At 45.7% G+C, this 12,375-nt stretch overlaps 1 protein-coding gene across 1 annotated transcript in view; it reads left to right on the forward strand.

Annotated features, from left to right (window-relative positions):
* Positions 1 to 12,375, forward strand: part of LOC309507816 (uncharacterized protein) — a 138,625-nt gene that overhangs the window by 122,809 nt on the left and 3,441 nt on the right. The window lies entirely within an intron of this gene.

Here is a 12,375-nt window from a genome sequence, read left to right on the forward strand (position 1 = left end):
AGATAAGCAGATGAACCCAGAATATGACCGCAGCGCGTTCCTCCTATAGTAAAGCGTTTTCATATTTTAATTTAACTATTTTAGGAGATTAAGTCATTAAACGTTTTTCACGTTACCTGTTTTAGAATGTATTTTAGTCGCGCGCACAATTTGAAAAGACTCCAATGGACACAGACAGAGTATAAGACTGGATTTGTTCTCTCGATCAGGTATCGGGTACAAGTGATTTCAAAACTTTTCAGCCGGTTCTAATTAGATTTTTAGATGCTGTAAACATTTTTAGCTAAAAAGACTGCCACTCCAGTTTAGCATTTATTGTTGTTTCTGCAGTTAAAAAGACAAAGTAGAAAATTCTGGCTACTATCGTTATTTTAATAATTTCTTTATTTTAATTTTATTTATTGATCTGTCAGGGTTATCTAATCTAACTATTTGTGGCTTGTGTTTTGAATATATGTTACCCTGCACTTTAGGCATTTTGCACACATTTGCTCCTCATCTTGTGACTTGATTCTGATTTATTTCGTTTTGTATTTTTATTAATAAGAAAGGTATATTCTGTTCTAATTTAATTCAGTAAATTAATTGTTTATTTTTTCGGTGCATCGATGTTGTGCTGTAGCCTACTTAGAGCCTGCTCGCAAAGGTAATTTAGCCAATTTAATCTGATTTGCATGTGAAATGTAAATCCTGTCTGCAGTGTAGCCTTTCTGGAGTTATTTGTGTTATTTCTTAGTTCCCTTTCAAGGGAACTCCCGTTGCGTCGAGAAAATGACGCTGTGGGAACGCTTTGCGTGATGACGTCTTGAAGCACATGTAAAATCAGTCCAATGGTGTGGCGGAACGTCAGAGGCGGGTGACGTCACGTACCAGGAAACTATAAAAGCCGGCCCAAAACAGAAAACGAAAGCTTTCTGAGTCTTCAGTTGCGCTCTGTGTTGAAATCTGTCCTTGTTATTTGGTGTTGTCTGTCTCTATATATATATATATTGATTCAGTTATGGCGAGCAAGCAGCAGTATCGAGTGTGTGTCCATCCCTGCCCGCGTTATTTAACGGGAGGTGACACACACACTCTTTGTGTTGTTTGTTTGGGAGAGGAGCATGCCCAGTCAGCACTCGAGGGTGGTGACTGTGAGCATTGCTGTGCGCTTCCATTGCGTACGCTCCGATCCCGTTTGGCTCGGTTCAATCCCGACCACGTTCCCCAGGGCTCGGGTCCCGCCGCGGCTGAGGCTCGGCGGCGATCTCAGACCTGGGGTTCGCAAATGGATCTGTCAGTGGATGTTGAGACGGGCTCTGCCTTATCTCAGCATCAATCTGACAGATCCAGTGCCTCTCATCAGGGTGCGGAAGCACGCGCTGCGGTTTCTTCCCCCCTGATAGAGGCACCAATACTGCAATTGTCCAGCTCTGAGGAGTTGGATGTTGTGAGTGTTGAAGCTGAGTCTGAGGATTCGCCACCTCAGTCTCATGCGTTTGAGGAACTGCTCGATGTGATTACTAGAGCAGTTGACAGACTTTCTATTGAGTGGCCAGAGGATAGGCAGGACGTTCGCTCGAAAAGTAAGCTCGACGAACGCTTCCTGCCATCTCGTGCTCAGCCTCAGCGAAGAAGCCTGCCGTTTTTCCCCGATCTCCACACCGAGGTGTCGAGATCGTGGGGAAAACCGGTTTCATACAGAGTTTATGCACCACAAACATCTCATTATTCATCTATTCAGAAATATAAAGATTATGGTTATGGGGAGATGCCGAAGGTGGAGGAGACGCTTGCGAGCTATCTCTCTCCAGCAACGGCATCTTCCCTGAAAGCTCCTTCACTTCCCTCTAAACCAGTAAAATATACTTCATCCCTGGTTCATAAATCTTATGCAGCCGCTGGTCAAGCAGCAGCGTGTCTGCATACGATGTCCATTATGCAAGCATATCAAGCAGAATTATTGGGGGATTTAGAGGAGGGCGGGGGAATTGGTCCCGATACAGTGGCTGAACTACGCAGAGCCACAGATTTGTCTCTCAGGGCCACCAAGGAGACCGCTAAATCAATCGGGCGGTCTATGGCAGCCCTGGTGGCCACTGAGAGGCATCTGTGGCTCAACCTGAGTGATATAAAAGAGAAAGAAAAACATGTTCTTTTAGATGCTCCGGTTTCCACTGTGGGTTTATTTGGCGATGCAGTAAACAGTGCAGTAGCTAAATCTCAAGAAGCTGCTAAACAGGCAGCTGCATTGCAGAAACTCCTCCCCCGCCGTTCTTTCTATGAGGCTGCTGAGCGGGAGCAGCCTCACTCCTCTAAAAAGAGCGCTGAGCACCGTGCCACTCAAAAACAGAGCGTTTCCTCCCGTGCTCCCCCACAAAAACCTCGGGGACACGGAGGGCGCGCTCAAACCCAGCAGTCTTCGAGGGGTAGAACGGATCTGCGGACCGTTATTACCGCCAAGAAGGCTGCTGGGAAAAAGTCCTGACGTCCGAGGACCCAGGACAAATGAGGGTAGTCCCCCCCGAAGTAGAGCGGTTAACACCTCATTTTACGGTGCCCGTCTCTCTTCGGTGCCCTCAGGGGGCCGTTCTGCCAACCCTGCCACCTCTGGTGTTACAGGGCGCAGCGGTCTCCGGCGAGCACATATCTCAAGGTCCACCCGGAAACGTAGTGGCCTCGGGATGCCCGCCCCCTCCGAGGAGGGTGCTAGAGCAGTCTGTTCGGTCGTTCCCTGCCGGTTCGCCGTTACAGGGCGTCGAACCGACTACTCAACAGCAACAAAATCCAGAAACCAGTCTCGAGAGGCTGGTACCTCTAGTAGAATCTTTGACAGCGTGGAAGCTACTGTCAAATGTTTCTCGTTGGGTCCTGCAGACCGTGGAAAAAGGGTATCAGATACAATTCAAGAAACGCCCACCTCGGTTTATGGGGGTCCTGCCCACAGTGGTGGGCCCCGAGCAGGTTCTGGTTATGGAACAGGAAGTGAACACTCTGTTAGAGAAAGGGGCCATAGAATATGTACCTCCCTCCAGCAGGGAAACCGGGTTTTACAGCCGGTACTTCATAGTTCCAAAAAAGGACGGGGGATTGCGTCCCATTTTAGATCTTCGAGTTCTGAACGAGACAGTCATGCAGCTCAAGTTCAAAATGTTAACTTTGAGGCAGATCGTGCCACAGATCAGGTCCGAGGACTGGTTTGTCACGATAGACCTCAAGGACGCATATTTCCACATATCCATCCGTCCGTGTCATTGGAAGTTCCTGAGGTTTGCTTTCGGGGGCAAAGCATACCAATATCGAGTTCTTCCATTCGGCCTAGCTTTATCACCCCGCACTTTCACCAAATGCATGGATGCAGCTCTGGCGCCACTGCGCCTCCAGGGTATTCGCATTATGAACTACATCGACGATTGGTTGATTTTAGCTCATTCGCATCAGATGGCGGTTCAACATCGAGATGTTGTTCTCGCCCACATGAAAGAGTTGGGGTTACGGCTGAACGCCAAGAAGAGTGTGCTTTCTCCATTACAGAGGACCACTTTTCTAGGCGTGGTTTGGGATTCTGTGTCGATGCAGGCGCGCCTGTCACCGCCACGGATAGATTCCATCCTTGCAGCTGTGAAAAGTGTAAAGCTAGGCCAGCTACTCACTGTCAAACAGTTCCAGAGACTGTTGGGTCTCATGGCAGCAGCTTCCAACGTGATACCTTTTGGACTGCTACACATGAGGCCCCTGCAGTGGTGGCTCAGGACCAGGGGGTTTTCCCCGAGGGGCAACCCATTTCGCACAATCAAGGTCACGCGGCGATGCCTACGTGCCTTGGTTATGTGGAAGAAGCCTTGGTTCCTGTCCCAGGGCCCAGTGTTGGGAGCTCCTTGTCGTCGCAAATTGCTAACGACGGATGCTTCCCTCACGGGCTGGGGAGCGATCCTGGGGGGTCGCTCGGCTCAAGGTCTGTGGGAAGACCATCATCGTTCCTGGCATATCAATCGCCTAGAGATGTTAGCTGTCTTCCGGGCTCTGAGGAGCTTTATCACAGATCTCAGGGGGCACCATGTGTTAGTACATACGGACAACACATCGGTAGTCGCCTATATCAACCACCAAGGGGGTTTGCGCTCGCGCCCGTTATCCAACTTGGCACGCCATATCCTCTTGTGGTCCCAGGGGAAGTTACTGTCACTCAGGGCAGCTTACATCCCCGGGGTACAGAATATAGGAGCAGACACTCTGTCGAGGCAGGGGCCGAGGCCCGGGGAATGGAGGCTCCACCCCGAGGTGGTGGAGCTGATATGGAGGGAGTTTGGCCAAGCACAAGTGGATCTGTTTGCGTCTCGAGAGACGTCTCACTGTCCACTCTGGTTCTCCCTCACGCATCCAGCTCCTCTCGGACTGGATGCTATGGTACAGACGTGGCCGAGGCTACGTCTGTACGCCTTTCCCCCAGTTGCTCTGCTCCCGGGAGTTCTGGAAAGAGTTCGCAGGGACCGGGTCCATCTACTTCTTATAGCCCCGCGCTGGCCGGGCAGAGTATGGTTTCCCGATCTTGTGTCCCTCCTCGACGGGCATCCTCTGGAGTTACCCATCAGGAGGGACCTTCTGTCCCAGGCAGAGGGCTCGATATTTCACCCTCGGCCAGAACTGTGGAATCTGTGGGCTTGGCCTCTGAGGGGGCCCAGCTCATAGAGTCAGGTCTCTCAACCGAGGTTGTTGAGACCATTCTACAATCCAGAGCTCCCTCCATGAGGAAACTTTATGCCCTGAAGTGGAGAGTATTCACTTCCTGGGGTAGTGACCGTCGGTTGGATCCAGTCCACTGCCCAATTGGTACAGTGCTGGAGTTCCTGCAGGACCGGTTCACTGCAGGTCTGACCCCGTCCACTTTAAAGGTTTATGTGGCGGCCATAGGTGCTTACCACATTCCTTTGGGTGGAATGTCTGTGGGGAAAGACCCTCTGGTATCTCGTTTCCTTCGTGGCACTTGGAGGCTGAGGCCTGCAGTTCGCTCGAGGGTGCCACCTTGGGATTTGTCCTTTGTGCTACAAGGCTTATCCCAGGCCCCCTTTGAGCCCATTGAGGAGGTTCCTGAGAAGTTTCTTACTCTGAAAGCTCTTTTCCTTCTGGCTATTTCTTCTCTTAAGAGAATAGGGGATCTTCAAGCATTGTCGGTGGCTCCGTCATGCTTAGAGTTTGCTCCGGGTATGGTTAAAGCGTTCCTTCATCCGAGACCGGGTTATGTCCCCAAGGTCCCCACTAATGTGGCTAGACCTATTGTTCTGCAGGCTTTCTGTCCTCCTCCCTTTCAAAATGCTGACCAGGAGGCTAATAATTTGCTTTGCCCTGTGCGGGCGTTAGACGCTTACGTCCACAGAGCTGCCCTGTGGCGTAAAAGTGATCAATTATTTGTGTGCTTTGGGTCCCCTAACAAAGGGGGCCCGGTGTCTAAGCAAAGGATGAGCAAGTGGGTGGTCGAGGCTATCTCACTTGCTTATGAGGCGGCTGGGCAGCCTTCTCCTTTGGCTGTCCGGTCGCACTCGACGAGGAGTATGGCGGCCTCTAAGGCCCTTATTTCAGGAGTTTCTTTACAGGACGTCTGTGATGCGGCAGGCTGGTCCTCACCGCACACTTTCGTCAGGTTTTACTCTCTGGATCTAGACTCTGCTCCAGGGTCTCATGTTTTGTCTTCCTAGTGCTGCTCTACGGATTTCACACAGGACAGACATTTGTAGCTATGGAGGCGTTGGTATAGACGTTCCCACAGCGTCATTTTCTCGACGCAACGGGAGTTCCCTTGAAAGGGAACGCCTCGGTTACGACTGTAACCTCGGTTCCCTGAAGAGGGAACGAGCGTTGCGTCGCCCTGCCATATCTCCTTCATGCCTGTCAGCTCGACTTCAGACTTTTACGAAGCTTTCGTTTTCTGTTTTGGGCCGGCTTTTATAGTTTCCTGGTACGTGACGTCACCCGCCTCTGACGTTCCGCCACACCATTGGACTGATTTTACATGTGCTTCAAGACGTCATCACGCAAAGCGTTCCCACAGCGTCATTTTCTCGACGCAACGCTCGTTCCCTCTTCAGGGAACCGAGGTTACAGTCGTAACCGAGGCGTTTTATTGATCCAAAATGTTTTTATTCGTTTTCTTCTATATCTTTGTGGGATTTTCTGTACATCGCGGATTTGAATTGTTAAAGCCCCGCCCCCATACACATGATTCGACTATTAGTCGACTATAGGCAAGACTTGACGATTCTGATTCGACTATGAAAATCCATAGTCGGGGACACCCCTAGTAGTCACTAAAAACAAAATTAAGTTTTACTGATACTTCATTCAATGTGTAATGTCACCAAGTTAGATAAATGCTTTTATATATTGCAGAACAGAATGCAGAAAAAGAGAAACATTGTCTTAAAATCGTTTCGCCACCTGAGGTTATAGCTATAACTATAGCTCCCATAACAAGGACGCAATAATAGCAAGGTAACGTTAGATTCGCGTTTCCCAGTGAGCATAAACAATGGCGGCGGCGTAAACAAATTTAGTCAAAGTTGTCAATAGCCTATAAATGAACATTCAAATCCATAACAAACAGTGGGTGAAAACAATCATTCACACAAATTGTCGCCCTACTGTGAATTTGCTTGACCATTTACAATAGAGATTGATCGCTAGCTGAAACATATATGTTGTAGTCACCAAAGCTAACGCTGACTGCATAGTTCTAGCTAATTACATCCTTGTGTTGGTTTGGCGAACATGAACGTCAGTTTAGAAAGAAAAATGGATTTACCTGTTCTGCAAAAACAGAGCAACTGAATGTCGGATTGGAAGCCCTTCTGCCGGCGGAGTTCTCGCCACATTTCGAGGGTTTTTCCGATGTAAATTCGGGACTTCGCCCGTTCCTTATCCTTGTCCCTCTTCTTTACAATTTGTTTATCGGATCGTCGTCTCTTTAGTCGTGTGTCGACCATAATTCAAACTTCCCTCTTCATGCTTCTCTCTCGTCTCTCCTCCATACCCCCTTCATGTGCACGCGCACTAACCCCCAAACCACACCCCTCAAATACTTCTTGTCGGTGATTGGCTGGAGCACTGTTTGTTGTGTTTCGTGGTGCGGGTGAGCCCAGTTTGTTTTTGTTGCCGTTTGTGGAGCCTGTGGTGTCTACAGAGACCGCGTTTTTTTACAGTGTGTTCAGGGGACAGGCAGCTAGCGGATAGTGAGGAGATGTTTACTGTATGTGACAAAAAATGTTTTGGCCTAAAAAACGCGTGACATCACTTAGAGCACCTTTAAACTTCTAACTACTTTTAACTTCTTCAAACTCTCTGGTCCAGCTTTCTCAAGCCAACTTAAAGTTTGTCTCAACAAACTTTTTTTTCTAGTTTAAGTTTATTGTGCTACAATGTGAAGAAAATCCAGCAAAACGCGGGGCGGGTGCTCTTCAGGCCTACATCCACCGCACTAGCCAATGGCATAAGTCAGAGCAACTGTTCGTCTGTTATGGGGGCCGTAACAAAGGGGTGGCCGCCACCAAGCAGACCATGTCTCATTGCGTCAGGGATGCTATTGCTCTTGCCTATGAGGCGTGCGGTCAAGCTTCACCAACGGGTCTTAAGGTGATGATACACAGGGCAACTTTTTGAACAACGTTGCTGGGCAATGTTGCCGTCAACGGGCAACCAGATGAGACACAGGGCCCACGACCGATCTAAATGATCCAGATAGAAATGTATTGCCCATTTTCAATGGGAAAGTGCCCAAGCAACAATCACTCGGCAAGATTGCCCAGCAACATTGCTCAAAAAGTTGCCCTGTGTATCATCACCTTTAGGGTTCACTCCACCAGGGTGGTCGCCTCCTCTAGTGCTCTGGCAAGGGGTGCCCCCTTACAACTTGTTTGTGATGCGGCAGGCTGGTCCTCTCCGCACACATTCATAAGATTTTATAGTTTGGATCAGTGTTGGGTGTAATGCGTTACAAAGTAGCGTGTTACTTTAATTAAAATACTTATCCACTGAAAAGGTAAAGTAAGGGATTACTTTTCATTTTTAGGTAATTTAATTACAGTTACTTATAATTTACTTGGGTTACATACTGTAAATTAATTCAACAGGTTTGCATAAATCAATATTGAATTTAAAATCTAAATGTATCGTCAAAGGTAAAAGTGAACGCTGCCTCTTTAAAATCGTTAGCTGTAGTACAGTTGCGCGTGACGAGCTCGCGCTAGTTGGTTACGTTGTCTGAAGTGGAAGATGTCGGCAGAAGCGAGTGGCTGTTTTAGTAAATGGTAATATTCCAATTATTTCAATTTTTTTACACAGGTAGACAAGAACATTACGGTACAATGTAAGCTATGTCCTGGGGAGAAAAAACTATCGGCCGCTGTCAATAGCACAAGTAATCTACTGAAGCACCTGACAAGGCAGCATCGACGAACACTTTTGAGTGATCCATGTTCGTCGACAGATAACTCTACGGCAACCCCTGTTAAGCAGCCAAAACTTGATTTTACAAAGGCGGTGCAGAAAGTGTCTGAAGGTGAGCTTAAAAAAATGATTGCAGGCTACGTAGTAGTAGACAAAATGCCTGTGTGTGGCAAAAAAGCAGCCCTGCCCGATCGAAAAACGTTTTCATCTTACTTAGATAAGTGTTACACTGACATGGAAATTGAGCTAAAAAGGACATTCAAGAGTTTGGAATATATTTCCACGACTGCCGACATTTGGACGAGCCATAACAAAAGTTTTCTCGGAAGGACGGCACATTGGATTGATCCTTCTAATTTTCTATGCGGACACGCAGCATTAGCTTGTAAAAGAGTTCAAGGGAGACACACATATGATGTAATCACCAATGAAATCGAACAAGTCCTTTCAGCTTATGGACTTAACTCTAAAGTGACAGCAACTGTGACGGACAACGGGTCCAATTTTGTCAAAGCATTTAGAATGTTCGAGCAATCAGATTCTGATGAGGAGTCAGAGGAAGATGAAGAGGTGACATTTACTGATGTTCCGCAGACTCTCTCCACAGACTCTGATGGACAGTTTTCTCTCCCTCCACACTTAAGGTGTGCATCACACGCACTGAACTTAATTTTTCATGATGTTGAGAAATGGCTAACAGCAAATGAGTCCAAAGTCTCAGTGCTATTTCAAAGTGTTCTGCACTGTGGACAAAAGCGAACCGTTCTTCTGTGGCTTCAGAGTTAGTAGATCATTTTTTCAAGAAAAAACTCATAGTGCCTACTTCAACACGATGGAATTCATTTCACGATGCCCTGTCCAGGATCACTGACATTCCAGTTGCTGAGTTAAATACTGTTTGCGCTCAGTTTGGAATAAAATGCTTCAATGATCGGGAGTATCTGTTCCTAAAGGAATATTGTATTGTGTTGAAGCCACTCACTGTAGCGCTAGACATATTGCAAGGAGAAGATAACTGCTATTTTAGAACCCTTCTTCCAACTCTCGAGATTCTAATGTCCAGGACGCTGGCACTGCGGGATGAGCTAAGGATGACAGCATCTCTCCCTGATGTCATTGTTCAGGTAATCTGATATTTATACAAATTGCTAGATTTTTGGTTTACCCATGGCTTAAATCCATTTTTATATTATCTGTCATACTCTTGTATAATGTGAAGTGTCTGATGTATTTTTTTTTTCCTCATAGGCTATCAAGATACGCTTTTCCTCTATGATGGACAATAAAAAAACTCTCCTGGCTGCAGTCACTTTGCCCAAATTTAAGTTACGCTGGATCAGAGAAGAAGAGAAAAAAGACACTGTTTGGGCAATGCTTACTACAGAGTGCCGTGGGTTGCCTCTTGAAGACCAACAGCATAATGATCAACATCACAACAAGCATGCTGACTCCACTGATGACTTTTTTTCATTTGAGGAGGAGGATTGTACCTACTCTGCTGAAACAGAGGTCATGGAATATTTGAAATCTGCAGGGTCTGACCTGGGTGTTCTTAGACAGTATCCCAGGATTAAGGCCATTTCACTGAGGTACAACACAGCCACACCATCAAGCGCACCAGTGGAAAGGCTTTTCAGCCTGGGCAATCTTGTGCTCACCCCCAGGAGAAACCCACTGTCAAGCAAACGTTTTGAGAGACTTACATTAATGAAATACAACCACTTTTTCAAAAAGGAGGCAGCACAGTCAGCTGAGCACTGAGCAGTAGAAATTAGTTTTTGTTGAAAAACATATGACCGCATACAGTATGCATGAAATATGTTGCTCATTGCTTTGAAATATGAACTATTTACAGCTTGATTAATTATAATAGTAATAAAAAATTTTGTTATTCAGATATATTTCAGAGGAATTCTGACCGTTAACTAAAGGTTACAGTGAATTAGAAATGAGTTCATTTTGTTGAAACACATGACTACATAGGCTACATTATGTATGAAATATAATATGGTACTCGTTGTTTTGAAAGCAAGTTTCATGTTTACAGCTTGATACATGTCATTTAACTTATCTTAAGTTAAGCTTTTTTGTTATTCAGATATGTAGCAGAGGAATTCTGTTTAACTAAAGGTTACATTTGTTACTGAAATGTTTAATAAAGCTAGAATGCTTTAAAAGGATAAACTATTCCATGTTTGACTCATATTTAATTATTAAAAGAGTTTCATTTCTTTTGTCTATCTATCCGGTCGAGGTTTATAGGGATTTTAAGAAGTAATTTGTTTAATTACTTGTTGAGTAATTCAATTACTTTTCAGACAGAGTAATTAGAAAAGTATTTTAAATACAATATTGATGATGTAATTAGTAATTAATTACTTTTTTGAAGTAACTTACACAACACTGGTTTGGATGTTCGTTCCACTCCGGGCTCTCATGTCCTTGAGTCGACATCACAAGCTGATGTCTGAGGCCTTCTTGCGTTCTCGTGAGCACACCTGCACAACTGTTAAGGGTCCAGACACCTTCAAGCATGGCGGCGTGGGTATTCTCGTTCCCAATGCGCTGAGTAGCGCAGCATCGATTGTAGCTTTTGAAAGGGAACGATCCGGGTTACTTAACTGTAACCCTGTTCCCTGAAAAAGCGGAACGAGATGCTGCGCTTCATTGCCGTGCTTGAAGATGTCCTAGGACTGCTCTTCAGACAAAATATCCTGACGATGCACCTGTGGCTCATCTATTTATAGCCTCGTCTCCCGGGTGCGCGCCGATTGACGTCATCGACCGAGGCTATATTACTTCCGGGTAAATTCTATTGACGTGTTACACACAATATTCACAGCTGGTCAAGATAAAAAAAAAAAAAAAAAGTGTATTGTATTGTAACAAAGTAAACAAATTTTGCAATTACGTAAAAAGGTATAGTAATGACAACTTACAGTAGTAATGTGAATAAATTGTATACTAAATGAACTGCAAGTATAGTATTGTTCTGAATATTATATAGTAGGCCTATTGAATGTCTATATTCAGCACTTGCATAATGTGAAAATACAGTGACCCAATTGCAAAAGCCAAAAAGGTTAAGAGTTTTGCAAAAAGAGTTCATGATATTAGTGTAACCAGGTCAAAAGTTACCTAACTAATCACTGTACTGATTAATCAACGCTCTGGGTTAAGGGAATTACACAATAGCATGTTTCAGGGTTTATCTCACTCATTGATGTAACAATACGCTAGCCCTTTAAAGGGTAACTAAACCCTAAACCAACTTTTTTTAGTTAATGATCTGTAAGAATGGGGCTTTATTAGTGCTGTTCATTGATTCAAGTAGTTTTTTTGACATTTGTGTTTAAAGTGTTTTAATTTTACAACATATGGTGTAAAAACGTCTGAGTGTTGCCCTCTTCAGGTTGAACAGTGGCTACTGCAGTTGAATTTTCCTATTGGAAGTTGTGGTACCCTCTGACGTCAGAGGGTACCAGCTAACCACGCCCTTGCCTGCGGAGAGATACGTCACAGATGCACGCCCCCTCTCCACTGGGCTCTGCCTACTTTTCCAGCATTTTTCAAATATTGCCAGTGGGTGGAGTCAGGCTCTGACCAGGGGTTTAGTTGACTGTGTGACGTTTTGGAAGTGTCGCGAGAATCGCCTGTGAACGGCGCGTTTTCACAACGTGGTTGAAATGCTGCTCATGCGGTGGAGAGTCGAAGCCATTAAAGTCCGTGTTACTATCAAAATAACGAGAAATATGCACATATAGGGACTTCAAAGTCTTTCTCAGTATTTTGTTAATGGCTGTGTATTGTACTGAGTGACTGTAACTTCTGTTGAGATTGCATACCCACGTGGAGAAATCCGATCGACAATAGATTTCGAAACAGGGGAGAGGAGTGCTCTGTAGGCCGAGTGTGTGTTTTCGGGCCGAGTGTGAAGCAACAGAGGAAATAGTTAATCAT

The sequence above is a fragment of the Leuciscus leuciscus genome (assembly GCF_965113295.1).
Source record: "Leuciscus leuciscus genome assembly, chromosome: 10".
In the NCBI taxonomy this organism is placed as follows: domain Eukaryota; kingdom Metazoa; phylum Chordata; class Actinopteri; order Cypriniformes; family Leuciscidae; genus Leuciscus; species Leuciscus leuciscus.